This window comes from Apium graveolens, chromosome 6 (assembly GCF_009905375.1).
Source record: "Apium graveolens cultivar Ventura chromosome 6, ASM990537v1, whole genome shotgun sequence".
In the NCBI taxonomy this organism is placed as follows: Eukaryota; Viridiplantae; Streptophyta; class Magnoliopsida; order Apiales; family Apiaceae; genus Apium; species Apium graveolens.
Window position 1 is genome coordinate 109,450,797 of NC_133652.1, and position 26,056 is coordinate 109,476,852.

The 26,056-nt window shown below is 36.1% G+C and overlaps 1 non-coding gene across 1 annotated transcript; it reads left to right on the plus strand.

Moving 5' to 3' along the window:
* Positions 1-13,592: 13,592 nt before the first annotated feature.
* Positions 13,593-13,699, plus strand: LOC141669337 (small nucleolar RNA R71). Its single transcript, XR_012553624.1, has one exon. It is a non-coding gene; the product is annotated as a small nucleolar RNA R71 (small nucleolar RNA).
* The last annotated feature ends 12,357 nt before the right edge of the window (positions 13,700-26,056 follow it).

The window sequence follows — 26,056 nt, forward strand, 5'->3', positions numbered from 1 at the left end:
AAAGGTATGTTAATATGCAATTTCTTGAAAACCTCCAGAAACTTGGCAAACTGTTTATCGCCCACTTCTGCTTCTGAAGTCTTTTAGGATATGGAGGAGGCGGATAGACTTGTTTATCTCCTGTATTTTTCTTAGGAGTAGTGTTTTCAGTACAAGTCTTCTTCATTTCCGCTTCGACCCCCCTTCTGATCAGTTGTTTCCTCAAGAATTGAATTTTCTGAAACTGGAAAGGGTGTGGGCGCGCTTGATATGGGCGCGGGCGCGCCCACCTTTTGGAGAAATTTTTTAGATTATTCGTTTTGATGATTTTTAGGGCTACCGACCTTTCCAGACCTCAAGGTGATTGCCTTCAACTGTTCCCTGACTTCCCTCTTGCCTGGATTAGCTTCTGTATTACTAGGAAGAGTTCCTTGTGGTCGGTTCAATAAAGCATTGACAATTTTCCCTATTTGATTCTCCAGAGTTTTGATTGAAATCTCTTGGCTTTTGCACATTAGCCTCAACTGCTCCAATTCAGATTTTTCATTCGAAGATGGACCTACACCTCCATGAGATTGTTGTTGCATTCCATGTGGCTGAAATTGTTTCCTTGGTACAAACTATTGGTGAAAACCAGGAGGACTGAAAGGCTTGTTTCCAAACTGCTGGTAAGGCTGTTGCATACCACCCTGATTATTTCTCTAGCTGAAGTTAGGATGGTTGCGGTTGTTAGGATGATAAGTGGCAGGAACTGGTTGCTGCGATCTCTGCAAATTGCTCACAAACTGTGCCGACTCACTAGATATAGCACATTGATCCTTCGCATGTGCACCTGCACAAAGCTCATAAACACTTGCTATTAGGTCATACAACACTGTAGAAGGGGGTAGAATACAGTGTTTATACAATCAAATCGATTTAACACAAGTGTGTAACAAAGATCAAGTATATTGAATAAACTATATTACAATAAGAACTATTGTTCTCTCTCATTGATGAACAAATATCACTAAGAGCTGTTAGGTTACAATGTATAATCTTCTCAATAATGATAACACATATAGTGTAAACCCTAAGCCTGTGTTTATATAGTACACAGTTACAAGATAACTTCTAATTGATATGGAATATAATTCTGTCTCCTAAAATATATCAATCAGATATCTTCTACAAGTCTTCCAGTCTTCTAACTCTTTCCATGCATATCTTCTTTTGTTTTAGTCTTGATCTTCTACTGTAAATCAGCTTTCTTCCATATCTGTAAGTCTTCCCGCACTTAAGTTCTGATATGACCTTAAGTTCTGATATTAAGTTCTGACTTCCAGTAAGTCCTAATTTTGGTATGTCCTGATATGTCCTATTTATTAAGATCCGAAAACTAAACATGAATCATATTAGACATGACATCTCACATATATCTAACAATCTCCCTCAACTTGTAAATTAAGCAAAATATACAAGTTAATAGATTTGATGATGTCAAAAACATTTAAGTACAAATGCAAATAAGAGTTTAGCTAGATAACTAACTACAACTTACAGTCCTTGTAGCTTTTACCAATTCACTGAGTCAATCTGAATCCATAATGATTCTTGACAAAGCTTGATATCAGCTTTTCTTCTTTAATCCTCAGGACTTGAGAGAGTGTAGTCTTGACTTACTTCACCTCTTCATTTTGACTTCCAATCTGGTAGATTGCAGTCCTTAAAGAAGAGATATGGTTTCTTTCTAAACCATCATTCAGTCTTATTAACCTAGGAAGAGAAGAATCTTCATTATAGCATAGACATTTCCCTTTCAGAATCACTTCAAGCTTAGCAGAATTCTTCTTTATTGGAGTTTCACTTCCATCATTTTAAACAATATTAGGAATAAATTCTGTAACTCTTGAACCAGAAATTCTTGCTTTATCTCTGATGGTCTTCAATATGAAGTTTGACCATCTCCTGATAATATCAGACTTTACCTCTAAAAGGTAATGAAAGAATTGAAGTTCTTTCAATGATTTGTTTAACACATCTGATTTTGACATTTGATATGTCCTTCCATCTTCAAGAAATAGAATCAGATTTTCCTTGACATTGTGCTTGTCATGAGCATCCAGTACCACTTGAACACAGATAACCTTATCAAGGTGTTTCTGTGTAACATCTTCAAGAGGTTGGTCAGTTAAAAGAAATGGATCTCTAGTAACAACTTCAACTCCTGTCTTAATCTTTGCTTCATCGGAACCTAGTCCAGCCCTGTCTCTTGGTTCTCTAGCATTTAACCCAATAGTCATGAAAGTAGACAATAATTGGCTTTTCTTTGGATCTGATGGTTTGACATTTTTCCACAGAAGTTTCTTTTTATCAGCTACTTCCATCTTGTCTAAATCAACTTGAGCACTGTCAAAGGTTGACTTGATGACTTTATCAGAACTTGCTGTTTCAGTTATAGCTTGTTGTTCTTGACTCTGAACAACTTGAGCCTTGTCAGAGGTTGTCTTTGATTCTTTAGAAATCTTCCTTCTTTTCAGAGTTTGAACATCTTTATCTTCAGCAAGAGTATCATCGGTAACTTGAACCATTTTGCACACAGGTTTCATCAGGATTTGAGAATTTTTCATCTCATGTGGCTTGATTGGTTCATCAACTTTTCCTTTCCCTTTGTCTTTGGGATTAATCTCAATCTGTGATCTTGTTTTGGGCTTTGATGCCTCAGTAAATGACTTCTCCTTGATCACAATGCCTTTTACCTTAGGCCTTGGAGGTTTTTTTGCAACGGAAGCTTTTGGCTTTAGATTTTTCTTTTCAGCTTTAAATCTAGCTTCTTCCTCCTTGAGATTTTCTAAATCCATTCCTGGATTATGCTTCAGAAATAATCTTCTAGCAATTTCCTCATCAAGTGTCTGAATCTTGGGATCCTTGTAGTAGACAGTAGTCTGCTTTCCCTTGAGCTTCATAGTTTGCATGAACTTTTGAGAATCTTGACTTCCATCTTGTATCAGAACATCAGGCTTTGTCATCAGACTTTGCTCATCAGAACTTGATATCAGATTTTGAGTTTCAGTACTTGCTATCAGATTTTGAGTTTGAGCAGCTTCAGAACTTGTCTTCTTTTGAATAGAAGATTTGCTTGCATCAGCAATTAGTTTCCTTGAAGAAACCTTGCTGCTCTACCCTTTACTTTGAACTTGACCTCTACCCTTGCTAGGGTTTCCCTGGTCATCAGCTTCATCATCTTTGTTCTTCAGTATTTGATCATTAGAGTATTTGGACTTAACTATCTTCTCCCCCTTTTTGGCATCATCTAATAGTAGGAGTGAGAGAAGAAGTTCAACTGAAGATTGAATCTCATCCAATTGAGCCTGTTGAGAAGCTTGATTAGCCAGGACCTCAGAGATTTGGGCATGTTACTTCTCTTGAGCTTTCTCAATTACTTCTACCTTTTCAGAAATAGGTCTAATAAACCTCTTTTTGTCAAGCTTGGTCTCTATATCTAGCTTTTCAGCTTTTTCAAGAAGCTTATCAACCTTTTTTTGAGTTTGTGAGTGTAGACCTTGAAAGTTCCTGGTAGATAAAGCAGTGATCTTGAGCTGTGTCTTGATATCAGAATTTATCACAAGCTATTCAGCTTTAGCAATGTGCTCTGTTAGAACTTTAGAGCTTGGAATGAAATCAGGATCATTCCACTTCTTGGTCCACTCTACTCCTCTATGAGTTTCATCCCAAGGTACAGGAACATCCTGTTCAACAAATTTCTTGACCAATTCCTCCTTTCCAAGAACAGGAGCTGGAGTATGTACAGAAACACTGTCTCTAGAGCTTAAAGAAGACTCATTATCCTCTGATAACACAACAGTATGTGAGGTTATAGGAGTTTCTGATTCAACTTCATCTAAATTCTGATCTTCAGGTTCTTGATCCAGAGTTAGTGTAGATGGTATCTCAGCATCAACATTTGAGATTGGAGAATGAGTTGGAGATGTCTGAGCTGCTGTAGGCGGAGCTTCTAAATATAGAATAGTAGGAGTGTGAAGCCTGTTGATGTCAATTTCACGACTTAAGCCTAAATCTTCAACTATAACATATTCATGAAGAGGAGAAACATGAGGTGTAACCAATGTATCCTGAACAGTGTCTTTGTCTTTAGCTTGAGGTGGCAGAGATTCAATGATAATTGGATTTGAGATCAGAGATTCCTGATCTCTTTCCTCAGCTTCTTCAGTATTCTCTGATGGAGGCTTAGACAAATGCCTCTTAGCCCTCATTTTCATTAATCTCCTTGCAAATAAAGGAGTTGCTTTATCATCAGAGTTTACAGTTCTCTGTCTCTTTAAGGTATCAGAACCTTCAGCTGCAGTTGCTTTCTGAGAATCCATAGTCTTAGCTTCAACTGTCACAGGTTTTGATGCATGAACATGTGCTTCCTCCTCCTCATCAGAATCATCCCTTAGAAGCATCCTTCTTCTCTTTATTGGAGATTTAGGAACAAATTTATCCCTTTTTGGCCTGGAAGATGAAGGTCTGATGGTATGTGCTGATGGTTGAGGTTGAGATGATTGTGTTGGTTTGAAATATGTCCTGATAGAGGGTTGAGTTGGTTGAGGTTGAGAAGTTTGAGGTGTTTGTGTGGTGGTGGTAGGTACTGATGGAGGTTGGGTTGGTTGCACATCAGTATATATGGATGTGTATATGGCTGGATCAGAGTTTACTAAAAACTGTTTGACTGATATTGGAATTTGGAGGGGTCTCAAAACAGTTGTCTTATTATCAGTAGATAATAAGTCGGTAAAGGCTCTCTTAGCAAGCTTAAATGGTTCAATTAACTCACTTTCTAGTTGGGGTGCATCAGAGCAACAAAAACTATAAATAAGCTGACAGAATCTAGCAAAGTAAACTGTATTTCTATCTTCTATCATCCTATCCCCAATAAAGCCCAAAATAGCACTTGCATAATCAAAATGAGTTTGATTAATAAGAGCATACCCGATTTGTTGACTGAGAATTGGGATTGCATCAAAATTAGAACATTTGTTGGCAAAAGCCTTTGTGATGCAGTCAAAGAAGAAACTCAATTCCCTCCTTATGTGAGGTCTCTTCAATTGACCCAGCTTTTCCAATGTCTTTTCATCCATTATCTGCTGAAGGGCTGGCTCCTCAACTGTTGAAATGTAGACACAGTTTTTAGGCAAATATAAAGCCTATCGAACTATAGTCAAAGTCACTACATGTTCATCCTCCCCTGTTGAAAAGATAATACTTGGGGACCCATGAGCATCACAATCATCATACATGCCACTTCTCCAAAACTCCAGCACCTGAGTCCCAGAGATGGCTTCTGGTTGGGTCAAAGCATACCCAATCTCAGAGTTAGCAAGGAAATCCTGGATGAAATGAAGATCTGTTGGGGCTTCATCATTGCTCAGAATAGCTAAGTAATTGTTAGGAACAAACTTAGCTCCATTGAAAATCAAATCTTTTGGTGCCATTTCCGTTAAAAATCAAGTGAGAAAAAGAGTGTTTGCAAGGTGTTTGATAAAATGTCTGTATGAAAAAGAGCTTCAGAGAATATTAGTGGGTGAGAGAAAATAAGAGAGATAAGAGAATGAGAGAAGCAAGTAAAAGATTGTAAAATCTTTTAACTTTCTTATTTATACAACCCACATAAAGTATGGCAGACAGTTTACACCTGGCAATATGTGAACAGTCAATAGTTAAAGCAGGAGTTAGTGGGCACATTAAATAACTAATAATTACTGTGCACATGCAGTTTTTCAAGACAAGCACGTTTACCACTAACCCAAATGATTATGGCTGTTTTTATCTCACCTAATTATATTCTGATTAAATATGACCGTTACAATATTTGTCACAAATAAGTCAAGTAAATAAATAATGCCACGTAAGCATCAGAGTTTCCATCAGGATTTATTATCAGAACTTGACTATAATCAGATTTTAACAGTCATCAGAACATGGCTTCTGTACTCAAAAAGTGAATGTCTTGTTCTGTGATTCTTCATACAAATACTGACTTGTTTTTTCAGAGTTTAATCATCAGAACTTCCATCAGAACTTATCCTCAGAATTTATGCAAATGACACTTAACTGTTTGTCAAAAACAACTTAATCACCATAGTAATTTTCATTATTCATATGAAGTGAAAGTGTGTGCATTAGCAGAATATCAGATAAAGATTAAAGTCTGATAAACTCCAGTACATCTTAGACATAAGGCATAACTAAGAAAAGTGCTTAAAATCTGTCATTAATGATGAAGTCTACTATAGGATAAATTTGTGCATGAGTCCACCTCAACTGTTTGTGCTCATTTTATGCATCTTTTAGAATTCTTTTTCACAGTGGCTTCTCAGTGTAAATGAGTCACAACTGCTATCAGAATTTATGCTATTATCAGAGTATTTCTCCAATAATCAGAGAATGTGAAAAGTCACCAAGAAAAAATTATTTGCTTTTCTAATGCATATTACTTAATACCAGCAATGCACTTGGATCTTCCCTTCCACATATTTACTCTAGATCTCAAAGGAGTACCTGACTTTAATTTTCTTTTTTTTCTTTTCTTCAGATAAGTGATGATTATCAAGCATGTGGTTCATCCTTAAGATTTACTAACATCAGAATTTGATAGATAAGAAGCAAGAATCTAGTTTGTGACTTAGTAATAAGATACACAAAGTAAATTTGACTAAGTTCAAAATCAGAATTTGCATGTGTTAATGAATTTCCACATAAACAACTACTTCAAATATGGGATTTCTAGTATGTTAAAGACTACTGGGTCAGCATCTAGCAAAGTAATCCTCATTGGATTGAATAGTCACAGAACATTCAAATCACTATCAGAGTATATAGATCCATATCAGATAACAATCAGCATTTAATGTATATCAATTTAAGTACATATTACATGAAGATAAGACAATCTGTAAATACTGATCATAAAGTCTGATGCATGAGAACAAAAACTAAGCAGATTTAGAGAAAGAACCTAAAACCATTCCAAGTTCATTTACCAGTCTTGCAAAAGTAGCTTCACATAGTAGTTTTGTGAAGATATCTGCTAGTTGTTGATCTGTTGGAACAAAATGCAATTCCACTGTACCTTCCATCACATGTTCCCTTATAAAATGGTACCTAATGCTGATGTGCTTTGTCATTGAGTGTTGAACTGGATTACCTGTCATAGCAATAGCACTTTGATTATCACAGTAAATAGGTATTTTAGAAAATTCTAACCCATAATCCAGTAACTGATTCTTCATCCAAAGAATCTGTACACAACAGCTTCCTGCAGCAATTCTGCAGTTGATGTGGAAATTGATTTATGTTTCTTGCTAAACCAAGAAACCAATCCGCCTCCAAGAAATTGGCAGCTTCCACTAGTGCTTTTCATGTCTATATTGCATCCTACAAAATCTATATCTGAGTAACCTATTAGCTTAAAATCTGATTCTCTAGGATACCACAATCCTAGATCAGCTGTACCCTTGAGGTACTTAAAAAACAAATTCACAACTATTAGATGAGGTTCTCTTGGATCGGCCTGAAATCGTGCACAAAGACATGTACCATACATGATATCAGGTCTACTAGCAGTTAAATAGAGTAATGAGCCAATCATACCTCTGTAGTTAGTAATATCTACTGATGAACCAGTATCTTTACCTAACTTGGTTGCAGTGGCCATGGGAGTGGATGTAGTTGAATAGTCTTGCATTCCAAATTTCTTCAGTAAATTCCTGGTGTACTTGGATTGATTGATAAAAGTACCTTCTTCATTTTGCTTGACTTGAAGTCCGAGAAAATAGCTAAGTTCTCCCATCATACTCATTTGATATCTTGACTGCATTAGCTTTGCAAATATTTCACAGAGCTTAGCATTTGTAGATCCAAATATGATATCATCAACATATATCTGTACCAAAAGTAAGTCCTTTCCATGGTTGAGGTAGAACAGAGTTTTATCAATTGTACCTCTGTGAAATCCACTTTCCAGAAGAAATTGAGCTAAAGTCTCATACCATGCTCTTGGAGCTTGCTTAAGGTCATAAAGTGCTTTGTCTAATCTGTAGACATGATTTGGAAATTTTGAGTCTTCAAATCCTGGAGGTTGCTCAACATATACCTCTTCTTCCAATTCTCCATTTAAAAAAGCACTTTTTACATCCATTTGAAAGACTTTAAACTTTTTGTGAGCAGCATAAGCCAAAAAGATTCTCATGGCTTCCAATCTAGCAACTGGTGTAAATGTTCCATCATAATCAATACCCTCTTGTTGAGAGTAGCCTTTAGCAACCAACCTTGCTTTTTCCTTGTAATTATGCCATCACTGTCAGTTTTGTTTCTGAACACCCATTTTGTGCCAACAATTAATCTATTCTTTGGTCTTGGCACTAGGGTCCAGACTTTATTTCTTTCAAATTCATTCAACTCTTCCTACATTGCTTGCACCCAATCAGCATCTTGAAGAGCTTCTTCCACTTTTTTTGGTTCAGTCTGAGATAGAAAAGAATGATAGAGACATTCATTTGATGTTGTAGTTCTAGTTCTGACACCTACTTCAGGATCTCCAATAATTAAGTCAGGTGTATGTGATTTGGTTCACTTCCTTGCAGATGGAAGTTGATTTTTAGAACTGGATCCTCCCCCATGATCCATGTTGTCTCCATCAGCATTTTCTGATGCTCCCCCTGTAGTTATGCTCTCTGAGACTTCAGAATTTGAGTTAGATTCTTCAGGTTTTGAAGAATCAGAGTTTCCAGAATTATCAGAATTTGGCTCATCAGAACTTGATGAATCAGAACTTGAAGAGCCAGTGACAGGTTCTGATGCTTCTTGAGAGTCTTGAGTTGTGGTAGGATCTTCAGCTTGCTCCCCCAGGACAGGTGCATTTTCCTTTGGAGTTGTTACCACAGTTTCAATGACATCAGAACTTAACCCGTCAGAACTTACAGGATCAGAGTTTAAGTCATCAAAATTTACAGAATCAGAATTTAAATCTTCATTTTTAAATCTCAGATGATCATTATCATTGAAATATTCAAGTCCAGTAATCTTCTTATCATCAAAAGATACATTGATAGATTCCATGACAACCCTTGTTCTTAAATTGTAGACTCTGAAGGCTTTTGTGGAAAGTGGATATCCAACAAAAATTCCTTCATCAGCTTTTAGATCAAATTTTGACAGCTGTTTAGGATGAGTCTTAAGAACAAAACACTTACAACCAAATACATGAAAGTATTTCAGATTTGGCTTCTTTTTCTTCACCATCTCATATGGTGTTTTTCCATGCTTGTTTATGAGTGTAGCATTCTGTGTAAAACAAGCAGTCTGCACAGCTTCAGCCCAAAAGTAGGTTGGTAGCTTTGCTTCATCAAGCATAGTTCGTGCAGCTTCAATGAGAGTCTTGTTCTTTTTTTCTACAACTCCATTTTTCTGTGGAGTTCCAGGTGCAGAAAATTCCTGTTTGATTCCATGCTCTTTGCAGAACTCTTCCATGATTGAATTCTTGAACTCAGTGCCATTATCACTTCTTATACTTTTAACAGAATCTTTGAGCAATTTATTCAACTGTCTGACATGATCAGTTAGAGTAAATGCAGTTTCATTCTTCTTGTGCAAGAAATACACCCAATTGTATCTTGTGAACTCATCCACTATAACCATAGCATATTTCTTCTTTGCAATAGACATGATATTGACTGGACCAAATAGATCAACATGCAGTAGGTGATAAGGCTCAAGAATTGAGGATTCAGTGTTGCTCTTGAATGAAGATTTTCTTTGTTTTTCCTTTTGACATGAATCACAAAGGCCATCAGGAGCAAATACTGATTTTGGCAGTCCTCTCAAAATATCTTTCTTTTCAAGCTCATTTATGTTGTTGAAATTTAAATGAGAGAGTCTTTTGTGCCAATCCCATCTTTCTTCAATTGATGTTCTACTTAACAGACAGATTGCAGAACCATCATAACATGTTGAAAGTCTGGCTTCATAAATGTTACCATGCCTGTAACCTTTCAGAACCACTTTGCCTGTAGAATTGCTTACAACTTCACAGTGTTCTTCAAAGAAATCCATATGATAACCTCTGTCACAGATTTGTCTCACACTTAGCAGATTGTGTTTAAGTCCTGAGACAAGGGCTACTGATTCAATGATGACATTCCCAAAATTTATATTGTCATATCCCAGAGTTTTTCCCATGTTGCCATCTCCATAAGAAACTCCTGGGCCAGCTTTCTCCACAAAGTCTGATAGCAGGGCTTTATTTCCAATCATATGTCCTGAACATCGACTGTCTAGTACTAGGATATTTTTCATGTTGCCTTGCAATCACAAAGACCACTAATGGTTAGTTTTAAGGACCCAGACTTGCTTCGATCCTTTGGCCTTTTTAAGTTTGTTAGCATTTGCAGCAGATTTAATTTCAGAGTTTATGCTAACATGCTGTTTATAAAAACTTATATCAGACTTTGCATCAGACTTTACACTAGAAGGAATACTACTAACTTTCTTTAAAGAAGGTTTTATTTGATAATAATCATAGTACAGACTATGATATTCCTTACAAGTATAAATGGAATGTCATAAACTACCATAATGAAAATAAGGATTTTGTGGCTTAAACCTAACAGACTGACTCTTAATTCCTGATCTAGGAGGTAAAGAGTTTATATCTTTATTTTTCCTGTAAAAAGAAGCAAGATGGTTAGAGTTTCCACAGTTATAACATTTCTTTCTAGGAGATTTAGGAACAGGCATATAATTATTGTTTTTATTCACACCTTCCTTTCCATTCCTATTTTTCCTAGCTTCCTTTACCTTGTTGATCCTAATTTCTTTCAGCTTATGCTTAAGCTGCTTCTTTGTCATTAAGCCAATATTTACTTCAGCTGGTTTATCCTGTTCTAATTTGTCAGAAGTTGATTTTTCTTTTACTTTTATCCTAGATTCTTTCATCTTTTCAGAATCAGACTTTACAATTTTTGCTACAAACTTAACAGGATTTACCTTTGGCTAAGAAGTCTGTTTAACAATAATTGGCTCAATTTTTTCAATTCCTTTTTCACTTTTATCATCTCCATAACCTAAGCCCTCTTTCCAGTTTCCACTACTTAATAAATTCTGAGTTGTTCTGCCAGAGTTAGTCCAAGTTCTGATCATCTCTCTTTCCTTTTCTAAGTCAGCTTTTAGAGATTCATTCAATTTTAACACTTCATCTCTAACATATAAAGCATCATCTTTTTCTTCCTTAGTTTAATGAAGAAAAACTAACTCCTATTCTAAATAATCATTTCTCTTTTTATAAGCTAGATTTTCAGATGTTAATCTTTCACATGTTAAAGTCTGATCTCTATAACTAATGAACATGGTTTTAGGATACAATCTCAACTCAGTAATATCATCAGTATGAAAGGCATAAGTTGTTTGAGGTACCTTCAATTCAGCAGTTTCAGGGTTGCTGTCAGCATTTGCCATCAAGGCATAATTCACCTCATGTTCAGAATCTGAAGTGTCTGTCCAGCTTTTCTTCTTTGTGACAAGTGCCTTGCCTTTGTCACTTTTTCCTTTCTTGCAGTCAGGAGATATATGGCCTCTTTCACCACAATTGTAGCACTTGACATTTGAGTTGTCTCCTCTGTCAGACTTTCCTATACCTTCAGACTTTCTGAACCCTTTCTTATCAGAAATTTCACTTTTCCTGGAAAACTTCTTGCCTTTTCTGAATTTCCTGTAGGCTATCTTTGTGATACCCTTTACCATAAGAGCACATAATTTCATTATCTCTTCATCAGCATCTATTTCAGGTAAAATTTCAGTTTCTGAATCATCATCATCAGAATATGATGACTCTGAATCAGACTTTATGATGAGAGCCTTTCCTTTGCCCCTCTTTAAGGCAGCAATTTTTGGAGATTCCTCCTCAGCCTTAAGAGCAACTGTCCTTGAATTTCTTCCATACCTCTTGCTCCTTTGATCCATCTCAAGTTCATAAGTCTTGAGCATACCATAAATTTCATCAAGAGTAGTTTCAGTAAAGTCATAGTTGTCTCTTATGGTAGTAGACTTCAAATCCCAATTTTCAAGAAGAGCTAAAAGTAATTTTAGATTTGAATCTTCAAGATCATATTCCTTGTCCACCAGTGACAGATCATTCAAGAGTTTGACAAACCTGTCATATAAGTCAGTTAAAGACTCATTAGCTTTTGAGTCAAAGTGCTCATACTCTTGAGTGAGTATAGTCCTCCTGTTCTTCTTGATTGCATCAATTCCCTGGCATCTTGTCTCCAAAGCATCCCATATCTCCTTTGCAGTTTTGCAATTAATTACCCTGTTTAACATGACATTATCAATGGCACTATGTAGCAAATGCCTTACCCTTGCATCCTTGGCAATAGATGAGATGTCTTCAGCTGTGTACTCACCTTTCTCCTTTGGTATGGTCTTTGCTGGTTGATCAACAACTACAACAGAGAGCTTGGTAGGCTTATGTGGTCCTTCATTAATCCTATCAAGGTATTCTGGATTTGTAGCTTTCAGAAACATAGCCATCTTCACTTTCCATATGGGATACTCAAAAGGTCTCAGTATGGGAACCCTAATAGTCTTATATCGAATGTGGGTTTGAGTCTTTTGAGTTTCTTCAGTTTTGGTGGGCTTAGTTGGAGTTTGTGCTTCTTCAGACATGATTGTTTGGATCTTTACTGTATGTGTGTTAACAGATAAGCTTTGATACCAATTGTTAGGTCACACAACACTGTAGAAGGGGGTTGAATACAGTGTTTAGACAATCAAATCGATTTAACACAAGTGTGTAACAAAGATCAAGTATATTGAATAAACTCTGTTACAATAAGAATTGTTGTTCTCTCTCAGTGATGAACAAATATCACTAAGAGCTACTAGGTTATAATGTATAATTTTCTCGATAATGATAACACATCTAGTGTAAACCCTATGTCTGTGTTTATATAGTACACAGTTACAAGATAACTTCTAATTGATATGGAATATAATTCTGTCTCCTAAAATATATCAATCAGATATCTTCTACAAGTCTTCCAGTCTTCTAATTTTTTCCATGTATATCTTATTTTATTTTAGTCTTGATCTTCTACTGTAAATCAGCATCCTTCCTTATCTGTAAGTCTTCCCGCACTTAAGTTCTGATATGACCTTAAGTTCTGATATTAAGTTCTGACTTCCAGTAAGTCCTGATTTCAATAAGTCCTGATATGTCCTATTTGTTAAGATCTGAAAACTAAACATGAATCATATTAGACATGACATCTCAAATATATCTAACACTTGCTATCTGATGAACTCCATAGTTAGCCAGAGAATCCACTTTAATAGTCAACGCCTTTAGCTGAGCAGCTATAGTTGTGGCTGTATCCACCTCCAGAATTCCTGCTACCTTGCTTTGTGGTAGTCTCTGAGTTGGATTCTGATATTCATTAAAGGCCATCATCTCAATTAGCTCATAAGCTTCCTCATAGCTCTTAGCTCATAAAGCTCCACCTGATGCTGCATCGAGCAAAGGTCTTGACTGTGTTCCCAAACTATTATAAAAGCAATTTATCACCATCCAGTCAAGCATTCCATGATGAGGACACTTCCTAAGCATCTCCTTGTAGCGCTCAAAGGATTCACATAGAGATTCACCTAATTGCTACGTAAATTGAGTAAGAGCATTCCTGATTGCAGCTGTCTTTGCCATATGGAAGAATTTAGTAAGAAAATTCTAAGCAAGATCCTCCCAAGTAGTAATAGCTGGTAGAGAGTGCAACCAGATCTTAGCTTTATCCCTAAGAGAAAATGGGAAAAGTATCAGTTTCACATCATCTTCAGAAACATTATTGAATTTGAAAGTGTCATAGAGTTCGATGAAATACCTAATGTGCATATTGGGATCTTTCATTGGAGCACCCCCAAACTGGACTGAATTATGTACCATCTAAATTGTGTCAGGCTTGATTTCTAAGGTATTAGCTGCAATAGCTGGCCTGACAATGCTAAATTGAATGTCATTGATTTTTGGTTGAGAATAGTCCTTCAACGCTTTCGTTTCTGCTATTGGTTCTCCCATTGCAACAAAAACTTCTTCTTCAACTTTTTCAACTTCTTCAAACACTTCTTTTTCCTCTTCTTCAACTTCGTCTAGTATTTCCTTACGAGATTGAGAACGTGTTCGCATACACGTTCTCCAGAGTACCTGAAACACACGAACAAAGTAAACCTTGTAAGAAAATAATCCGAGTCAGTGAACTTTAACGACCACTGATGACAAGCACATAAACTAAATTTAACACTGATCCCTGGCAACGGTGCCAAAAACTTGTTCGCACAAAACCACGCAAGCGTACGTGATCACAAGTAGTATAAGATTAAGTTAAGTTCATTCCAACAGAGACTGGTTTAAACAGATTATGCACTTATGCAACAATGTATGGTTATTATTCACTGCTAAGACAAGTATCAATTTTGAGTTGATTAACTAATTAAAGTGATTATACTAGCATGCATTAACTAAGAGAATAAAATTGTTTTACTTATATGAGATAAAACATGGGATTCTAACTTCAGTAAATACTTCATTCAAAGTTTATGCCTTTAATCTAGCATGTGATGGTGATGAAAACTAATCAGATAACACAAAATTAGTATACGCTATCTTTCAATATACGTATACCCTACTACTAAACATCCACAAATAAGATAGATGTTGAGCAGACACCAATTATGCTTAGACCCTATATGTCTATAAGATTTGAAAACATAACGGTTTAATGAGCAAGTTGTCTATTGAGATTACATAGGGTAGCGTAAGATGGTTAAAATTACACTACGAATCATACATGACAACATACATAAACCTATGCAAGCATGACAAGTTCTAAACCTCTATATCCACTTTCGCTTCGATAAAGATTAACAAATGACTTAGATGTTAGCTACACATCTAAGAAGAATAAGTACAACCATACGAGGAAATCATAAATCACCACACACTAATGATTTTGAACAGTTAACTATTAAAATCCATAAATAAATCCACTAGAACCCCATGACAACGATTATTTCATGATCGAACACATCGTCACCATGGGTTCCAATGAAAATATGATAATAACTAAGTTCAGAATACTACGAGATAATATAAAAGTACTAGGGTTTAGAACAAATCAAAAATAAGCATCCAAAAGTATCGCCTAAATTGAAGAATACAAAAGTGAAAACTAAATCTTCTTCTCCTTAGTCGTCTTGTGTGCTTTAGGTCTTCTCTATGTTCTCCCTGGCTTCCTTCTTCTTAAAAACGTCTTCTTTTCTTTATATATATAGCCCTGGTTGACCTGGACTCTCACAATAACCAAATTGTACTCAAATCAGGATTCTATAGAAATTGAGTGGCGCGGACGCGCTCCTTTAGGCGCGGGCGTGCTCTGTGTCTGACAGATGGGGTGTGGGCACGCTTACTTCCTGTAGAAATTCTGCAACTTTCTTCTTTTTGGGCTCCATCCTTCGTACAAACTTCCATGACTCTTTCCCTGATCTCTTATCAACATATAATCATCTAAAAGCTCATTTCCACCTCTGACTAGTGCCCTGCAACGACTCAACATAAAATACATCAAAAACATCAAATACTTGGGTCCAAAATACCAACTTAAGCCAATATGAAGCGTTCTAAGTAGATATAAAATCCACTTATCACCCAGCTTCAATATCATTGGCACACTTCAGCTTGTTTTTTAAATATTCATTTTCTTACTGAACTCAAGCTCCACAAGCAGTAGATCCATATTTTGCTTCTCACGCTCAAGCTTCTCATTAGCATTTGTTAGCCTACTTACTTCCTCCGTAGCTGCTACTAAGCTAGTGTGTATATGAAACATCTCCACACTCATCTTTTTCACAGTCTCCTTATATTGACTAGCATTTAAATCAATGGTGGTTAGAGTTGGTACCTTTGATTTTGAAGTGGATGCTTCTCCATGCTCAAAAGCCATTAGTGCATAGTTTCCAACTTCTTCATCCTCATCATCAATATCAGTGTCATCCCAACTCTTTCTTTCTATAATATAAGCTTTTCCAGACTATTTCTTCAAGCGAGCTTCATACTTTGCTTCCAGTTCAAGATATGCCTTGTCTTTCTTCACCTTTTTAGGCTTTCTGCATTCAGTAGCAAAGTGACCTAACTCATCACATTTGAAGCACCTTATCTTTGATCTGTCCACAGATTCTGTTTTGTAGCCACCTTTGCTAACTGAATTGTACTGAGTTTTTAGTTTCCAATTGTTGATGTTGGAACATTATCCCTTGATTTTGAAGAACCTTGGCTTCTTGACTCTTATGTTGGAGAATTTCCTAGCCAAGTAAGCCATGGATTGGTCCATTTCATCTAGCTCATCCTGTTGGGAACCACGGACTTGGGGTGCTACTACGTTTTACGATAAAGATTACGAAAAGAAAATCACCTTGTTAACGGTTGATTCCACGCTCTTCTATTGTATTCCCAAATTCCCTTGAGCGAAGTGTGGCCTCCGTCTTCTCAAGTTATCCTCTCTTCTTGCTTCTTGGTGGCTACAATATGTTTTTCACCATCTACCAAGCAAGAAGAGAATAAGAATATATATAGGCTACAATAGGGACCATGGATAATTAGGTTGGGCCTTATAATTACATCTTGAGCCTAGCCCAATGTAATTAAATATTAATTCAATCCACTAAAGAATTATATTTGCACTACCTTTCCTAATACCGCAATTTAAATAATTAATTCGGTTCCAATATTATTTGCTTATTAAATTCCCCATGTTTAAAATAGCGCATGTCCATTAATTAAATAAATTACTGATAATTTATTTAATTAATATCTTTTATCCTTGATCATCCACTCAACCTTTATTTAATTATGCCAGAATAAATTCCACCTGCAGGGTTTCACATAATTAAATCTTTTTGAGCTTTCAAGGGGACATCATTAACCCGAATATTATCAGGACATGGATTCCTTCAATAAATAATATCCACCATGTATATAATTCCATCGCCCAAAATATAATGATATAATTCAAAAGAATTATTTCATATATAAATCAAAGCATGTAAATAATATACACGTGTCAATTACTATTTTCGGATTAAGAACCTAAGCATTAATAATAAAATAGAATCTTAGTTCTCCTTCCTAATCAGTATTAATGGAACAATTCTAAATTTGATCATGTTCAATATACACAAAGTATACTAGTATTATTTATTAGTCAATATAAACTAATCTAAATAATACTACAGCCATACCAGTGGATTGTCCAACACCACCTGTGTTATGAACCTTATTATATTATATAACCGTATTTAACAATCTAATATTTTGTATCCCTTTTGATACTAGATTGTTCACAATATATAATATTAGACAACATGTAAACATTCAAATGATTCTCAATTAAACTGGCCAGAAATAAATGTATACACTTCAAACAAATATTTTCAGTATACACTAACAATCTCCCACTTATACTCAAAATATTCTATGTGTACATCAGTGTTTATTTAATCCACTATCACACAAAAATCTATGTGACCATCCATCTGACTCCTATCGCTTCCACATGGTTGTCAAAAACCTTGGCTGGCAAGCTCTTTGTGAAAGGATATGCCCGGTTGTCTTCTGATAATATGTGAGCCACAACTATATCTCCTCGCTTTACGATTCCTCGTATGAGATGATACTTACGTTAAATATGTTAAGCTGCTTTGTGGTCTCGTGGTTCCTTTGAATTTGCCACAGCACCAGTGTTATCACAATACACTGTCAAGCTCCTAGGCAAATTAGGTACCACATCTAAGTCCGAAAGGAAGTTCCTGAACCATACAGCCTCCTTGGTAGCCTCAGAGGCCGCCACGTACTCGGCCTCCATGGTGGAGTCGGCAATGCATTTCTGCTTTACACTCCTCCATATAACGGCTCCACCTCCCAAAGTAAAAACATATCCCGAGGTTGATTTCCTCTTATCCCTATCTGATTGGAAATCTGAATCAGTATATCCCAAAGGAAATAGATCTGAGGCCTTGTAAATTAACATATACTCCTTAGTCCTTCTCAGGTACTTGAGTATAGTTTTTACTGCACTCCAATGTTCCTGACCTGGGTTCGACTGATATCTACTAACCATGCCTACAGCAAAGTAGATGTCAGGCCTCGTACATAACATAGCATACATTAAGCTTCCACATGCTGAAGCATAAGGAACTGCTTTCATGCTCTCTATATCCTTAGGTGTCGAAGGACACTGCTTCTTAGATAGAGCAACTTCATGCTTAAAAGGTAGAAAACCTTTCTTGGAGTTCTGCATGTTAAAACGAGCTAATACTTCATCAATGTAGGGCTCTTGAGATAAAGCCAACATCCTTTTCTTGCGATCCCTTATAACTTTGATCCCAAGGATGTATGCCGCTTCACCTAAGTCCTTCATGTCAAATTGTTTGAACAACCATGCCTTTACTGATGAAAACATCTCAACATTGTTTCCAATGAGTAAAATGTCATCTACATATAGTACTAGAAAAACCACTGCATTACCTTCACTTCTCTTATACACGCACGATTCGCTTGGACTTTGATCAAATCCATATGACTAGACTGCCTGATCAAAATGAATATTCCAGTCTCTAGAAGCTTGTTTAAGTCCATAAATAGACCTTTTAAGCTTACATACCAGATGCTCTTGGCCTTCCTTAATGAATCCTTTAGGTTGCTGCATATAGATGGTTTCTTCAAGACTTCCATTAAGAAAAGCTGTCTTGACATCCATTTGCCAAATCTCATAATCGAGATGAGCTGCTATAGATAAAAGAATACGGATTGACTTAAGCATGACTACCGGTGAAAAGGTTTCCTCATAATCGATACCTTCTTTCTGAGTATACCCTTTCGCAACAAGTCTTGCTTTCCAGGCTTTCACCTTTTTATCTAATCCCCTCTTTTTCTTGTAGATCCACTTACATCCAATAGGTTTTATACCTTTGGGTGGTTCCACGAGCTCCCAGACCTGATTAGAATACATTGATTCTATCTCAGATTCCATCGCCTTTTGCCAAAGATCTGCATCTTTGTCTTGTACTGCCTCTTCGTATGTACGGGGATCATCATCATGTTCACCAGAGACCAAGTCTGAAGACTCTCCCAAAAACATGAATCTATCAGGCTGTTGAACAACCCTCCCACTATGACGAGGCACTGGTGCGGTATTAGTGACAGGTTGTACATTTGTTATGGTTGTTCTACTTGTACTACAGCTTCATGGGTATTATCTGTCCCTCCCACTAGTTCCTCTAAAATGACACTACTCATGGGTTTGTGATTCATTATATAGTCCTCCTCTAAGAATCTTGCATTGGTGCTAACAATGACATCCCGATTCTTCGGACTATAAAATAAATATTCTTTGATTCCCATGGGGTAGCCTACAAACAACTTTACTTCTGTACGAGATTCTAACTTAGTCGCGTTCTTGTTTAGCACATATGCTGGACAACCCCATATTCGACTATGTCTTAGACTCGGTTTATCTGCGGTCCACAATTCTATGGGGGTTTTAGGAACCGACTTAGAAGGTACTCAGTTCAGAAGATAAGCTGATGTCTCTAAGGCATGTCCCCAAAATGACTTGGGTAAATCCGAATAACTCATCATCGATCTAACACTCTCTAAAAGAGTCTGGTTCCTTCTCTCTGCTACACCGTTCTGCTGGGGTGTGCCTGGTGCAGTTAACTGGGATTCTATCCCATTTTATGATAAATATTCCCTAAATTCTCCAAGCAAGTATTCGCCACCATGATCTGATCGTAGTGACTTGATACTTTTATTAAGTCGCTTCTCCGTTTTAGCTTTGTACTCTTTGAACTTATCAAAGCACTCAGACTTACGGCGTAACAAATAAATGTACCCATATCTAGAATAATCATCAATGAAAGTGACGAAATATTCATAACCACCTCTTGCTTGAATATTCATGGGTCCACATAAATCAGAGTGAACCAATTCTAACAGTTGTTTGGCTCTATTCCCCTTTGCCTTGAAAGGCCTATTAGTCATTTTACCTTCCAAGCAGGATTCACAAACTGGAAATGGCTCCACTGCCAATGAGCTTAAAGGCCCGTCTACTACCAGTCTTTGAATCCTCCTCAAGTTAATATGACCTAATCTCAAGTGCCAAAGATATGTTTGGTTCATACTAGAAGGTCCCTTTCTTTTAGTAGAGTTAGTAGATGTGTTGTTCAATTCCCTAAATTGCAGTTGCAGTGCAGGTTGATTAGGATTAATTATATACAAATTGTCTTGCAATGTACCAGAACATATAATTCGTTTATTCATCATAATAGAAATATTACGATCCAAACAAACATTATAACCATCCAAAGCAAGTTTAGAAACCGAAATTAAATTCCTTCTAAAAGAAGGTACATAAAGACAATTGTTCAAAACCAAAATCCTATCAGATCCAAAAGATAAATAAATAACTCCTACTGCAACTACTGCTACTTTCGTAGCATCTCCCATGAACACGTATATCTCACCATCTCTAAGTATTCTGGATAGCTGGAACCCCTGCATAGAAATACAAACATGATCAGTGGCTCCTGTATCTACACACCAAGTGCTTGTAGATATAGCTGCTATAAATGTTTCTGTAACTAGAGAAAGAGACATACCAGTATTGTTTGTCTTCTTAGGAAGAGGACAATCATGTTTCCAATAAACTGACTGTTTGCATCTGAAGCACTTTCCCTTAGGCTTTTTCACACCACCCTGAACTCCCACCGCCTTCACAGCTTTCTGTGTCTGAGCCTTTTTCTTCTTCTTAATACCTTTCGGCTTAGAGGAAGAACCTTTCTCAGCCACATTCACTTGAATACTCTGCCGAAATAATCCTTCAGCTGCCTGAAGTTCTGTAAGCAGTTCCGCAAGACTATACTGCCTCTTGTTCATGTTGTAATTCAAGCGGAACTGCTCAAAACTCTTGGACAAGCTCATAAGGATAATGTCAATCTGGGTTTCCCCCTCAAGTTCAGCACCAAGGATCTCTATCTCATTCAGATGTGACATCATCTTGAGAACATGATCCCTTGCAGGTGTTCCTTCAGCCATCTGAGTGTTCATTAAAGCCTTCATGGCTACTTGCCTAGCAGCCATATTCTGATCTCCAAAAAGTTCCTTGAGATTAAAGAGCATATCTGAAGCAGTGGCCATAGACTGATGCTGATGCTGATGCTGCAAAACACCCGACATTGCTGCCAGAATGTAACATCGCGACATCTCATCAGCCTTAATCCACCGCTTATAATACTCTTTCTCATCTTCAGAAGCATTAGCAGCAGGCTGATCAGGCTTGGGTTCATAAGTGCAAAACTTGTACTCCTCAGCAGTCAACACAATGTCCAAATTTCGTTTCCATTCAATATAGTTAGGTCCGGTAAGTTTGTTATCCTTAAGTATGGTGAATAGTGGATTAAAACCCATTTAATCCTGAGAATCATGCATAAAAAAAACATCACATTATACATAAATAAGGGTGCATTAATTATTAAGAGCTATTGATTCCTCTAACAATTATTAAAATTAAATGCACTAACATCTAAACACCATAAGTATCTGGTTCGCCACGATGTGTGATATGTATACTACCTAATTTTGTTTAAACGTTACTTCGGTCCTATTACTAAACAATATGCCACGTTGGGGTGGTCTATATTATTTTTCATAGCTAAGTGTATACCATCATCAAATCTTAAATTATTCGAAATCTATGGAACTTGGTACGCCACGATGGGTGGCGTGTATACCTTCCAATATTCGTAATTTTGCCTTGAATATAATACTTCAATTCAACATTCATCAATGGTTTTATTTCCAGGTAGTGGAGGAGTCACATTGGTCTCACTTAATACCCACAACCTTACAAGTTCGATGAACCCGTTTTTGACAAAATCGCCCCATATTAGAAATAAAGAAAATTCGTATTTATTCCTTTTTAAACTTATTAATTTAAGAAGTTTGTTCTAGTAATTTCTATAACATTGTAGACACCATAAATTACATGCCACGATGGGTGACATATATATAATTTATATTCGTCTTTATGTTAAATTACATACAAACAATAATGGAGACCATGGGATTTAATTTCATATTAATCCCCTCTCCCACTTAAATTTTTTATTAAAATTGAGGAATTTTAAAATTAAATGGGGCCCTATGTCGTTACAATTATGTCTAATCATGCATTCAAAATACACACATAATTTTAACAACATATAACATTTAATTAAAGCAATAAATAAAATTTATGTCCATGTCGTCCTAATTATGTTAAACATGCAATTTTAAAGGAATTACACACATAATTAACGACACACATAATCAATAAATTAAAGCAATAATTAAAAAATTAATGGAAAAAATTAAAATAAATTTTCCACTATTATGGCCATCTGAAAAAAAAATTCCAGTTGTTGAGAAAAAAAATTCTGCCGCCAGCACCTGTTGCGCATACCAGACCTGCGTTATAGCCAATCTGGGCGTGTTGCGCAGGTTCGGCCTGCGTTACAGCCAAACTGGGCATGTTGCGCAGGTTCGGCCTGCATTACCCCCTGTTTTTGCTGAATTCCACGCGTCAGCCGCCAGTCGCCTTGTCTGTTGTGTTTTTGTTTTGGTTATTGTTCGAACCAAACACCAACAGCAGCCCCTTGTGTTGCACAGCGGAACAAAAAAACACCGGAATTGATTTCCGATCGTACATAATTGTTACAAAATACCCGAAACAATTACAAACAAATTGATCTAATACAAAACTAATTTTGTAAAAATCTATTCTAACACGATCAACACTCGTGTAAATTACAACCACGATTAAACCACGTGGAAACCAAAACAAAAATTAACCACGATTAAACCACATGGGATCCAAACACATAATTAAAATATACATGGCCATAATAGTGGATTAACAACCTGCATCAAAACCAATACAAGCAAAACACTATATACACGCATATATAATTATGACATGGACATCATATCATAAAACGTAGAACCCATTACCAGGCTCTTGATACCAATTGTTGGGAACCACGGACTTGGGGTGCTACTACGTTTTACGATAAAGATTACAAAAAGAAAATCACCTTGTTAATGGTTGATTCCACGCTCTTCTATTATATTCCCAAATTCCCTTGAGCGAAGTGTGGCCTCCGTCTTCTCAAGTTATCCTCTCTTCTTGCTTCTTGGTGGCTACAATATGTTTTTCACCCTCTACCAAGCAAGAAGAGAATAAGAATATATATAGGCTACAATAGGGACCATGGATAATTAGGTTGAGCCTTATAATTACATCTTGAGCCTAGCCCAATGTAATTAAATATTAATTCAATCCACTAAAGAATTAATATTTGCACTACCTTTCCTAATACCGTAATTTAAATAATTAATTCGGTTCCAATATTATTTGCTTATTAAATTCCCCATGTTTAAAATATCGCATGTCCATTAATTAAATAAATTATTAATAATTTATTTAATTAATATCTTTTATCCTTGATCATCCACTCAACCTTTATTTAATTACGCCAGAATAAATTCCACCTGCAGGGTTTCACATAATTAAATCTTTTTGAGCTTTCAAGGGGACATCATTAACCCGAATATTATCAGGACATGGATTCCTTCAATAAATAATATGCACCATGTATATAATTCCGTCACCCAAAATATAATGATATAATTTAAAAGCATTACTTCATATATAAATCAAAGCATATAAATAATATACACGTGTCAATTACTATTTCCGGATTAAGAACCTAAGCATTTATAATAACATAGAATCTTAGTTCTCCTTCTTAATCAGTATTAAGGGAACAATTCTAAATTTGATCCTGCTCAATATACACAAAGTATACTGGTATTATTTATTAGTCAATATAAACTAATCTAAATAATACTACAGCCATACCAGTGGATTGTCCAACACCACATGTGCTGTGAACCTTATTATATTATATAACCGTATTTAACAATCTAATATTTTTTATCCCATTTGATACTAGATTGTTCACAATATATAATATTAGACAACATGTAAACATTCAAATGATTCTCAATTAAACTGGCCAGAAATAAATGTATATACTTCAAACAAATATTTTCAGTATACACTAACACATCCAAGGTATAATATTCATCTTCCTCCAGCTCCATTACAACTTGTTTTGAGGTCCATTGTTCTTTTGTTCCATAGCTTGAACAATTGGAACTTGATCATCTTGCTCATCTTCACTATCTTCTATGTCATTCACAATCAAAGCACTTGAACCATCAACAACATATCCATGATGTGCTTTTAATGACTTTCTTTGCAGCATCTCAAGTTCATAAGTTTTCAAGATTCCATATAGAAATTCCAAAGTCATTCTGTTTAAATCTCTTCCTTCTCTTATGGCTGATATCTTTTGTTCAACATGGTCAGGAAGGGCTAGCAAAAACTTTAGGTTAACCTCCTCAGCTTCATAATATTTATCATGTAGCTGCAAGTCATTTATCAGTTTGTTGAACCTTTCAAAAACTTCAGTAATTCATTCTTTTGGTTTAGCCATAAACCCTTCATACTGAGAAACCAGAATCCTCCTTTGGTTTGACCTTACTTTCTCTGTTTCTTCACATAAGATCTCTTTTCTCTCCCAGATCTGTTTGGCTATGTCACAGTTAATAATGTTATTGCACATTACATTGTCAAGTGGCTCTATCAAGATCAACTGCAAGCCACTATCTAGAGAGACTTTTTCCTTTTCAGGCTCAGTATATTCTGAAGGATCTTTAGGAGCATAATGTGATGGAATGACCATGTCTCCATCTTTAGATTTCTCAACTCTTACCATGGGGGGTGAAAGGCCCATTCTTGAGGACTTGAATGTATAGTGGATTGGTCATCCTGATAAACAACATCATTTTCTTTTTCCATAGTGTGTAGTTAGATCTGTCAAAGGTAGGGATTTTGATACTGCTGAGTTTCTGTGTATTCATTCTTTCAAGATCTTTAATCTGTTTGCTTTCAAATTTTGGCCTGATACCACTTGTTAGGTAATAAATACAACACAACGGGTGGGGTGAATCTGTTCCTGATGAACAACATCATTTTCTTTTTCCATAGTGTGTAGTTAGATCTGTCAAAGGTAGGGACTTTGATATTGCTGAGTTTCTGTGTATTCATTCTTCCAAGATCTTTAATCTATTTGCTTTCAAACTTTGCCCTGATACCACTTGTTAGATAATAAATACAACACAATGGGTGGGGGTGAATGTGTTTTAGACAATTTTAATGGCCTTTTAATTTACTTAGACTTGGTGAACAAAGCAGACAAAAAATGTAACAATATTATGTTGACTGAACTAAAGACAGTGAAAACAAACTTTTAAAACTCACTTAATTTTATATAAAAAATCAAGCTAGTGTTTTGCTATAAATTTCTGGTTCTTGGTATGTTAAGAACTCAGCTTCTCTCTTGAGAGTTACAAGATTTTCTAGATCTATTTTGTTACATGTAAAACAAAGCATCCAGTGTTTACTTTATAGAACTGTGAACACTGGTTTTACACAGCATGCAAGAACTTGTACTAGACCCTACTTTTAGATAACTAAATCTTTCTATTTCTGGCTTAGTGTATCTTTCCAAATCGTACATGTCTATGACTTTACTTTGTCAGTTAATCTTGGCCTTTGATCTTGTACTCTTCAAGCTGCTTTTGTAGACTTTTCAAATCAGTGATTGATAATCCTGAATATTTAACTGATCTGTATTTTGTACTTTGAGTTTTATATCGAGATCTCCAGTTTGTCATATAGAGAACTCGACATCTCGATAAGTATAATGACTTGTCGAGATCTCTAAATTTCTGCATGTAAAATTGACTTGTCGATATCTCCAATCTCCATGTCTTCAATTTGGCTTGTCGATATCTCCGGGTTCTCTAGTGCAGAAACGACTTGTCGATATCTCA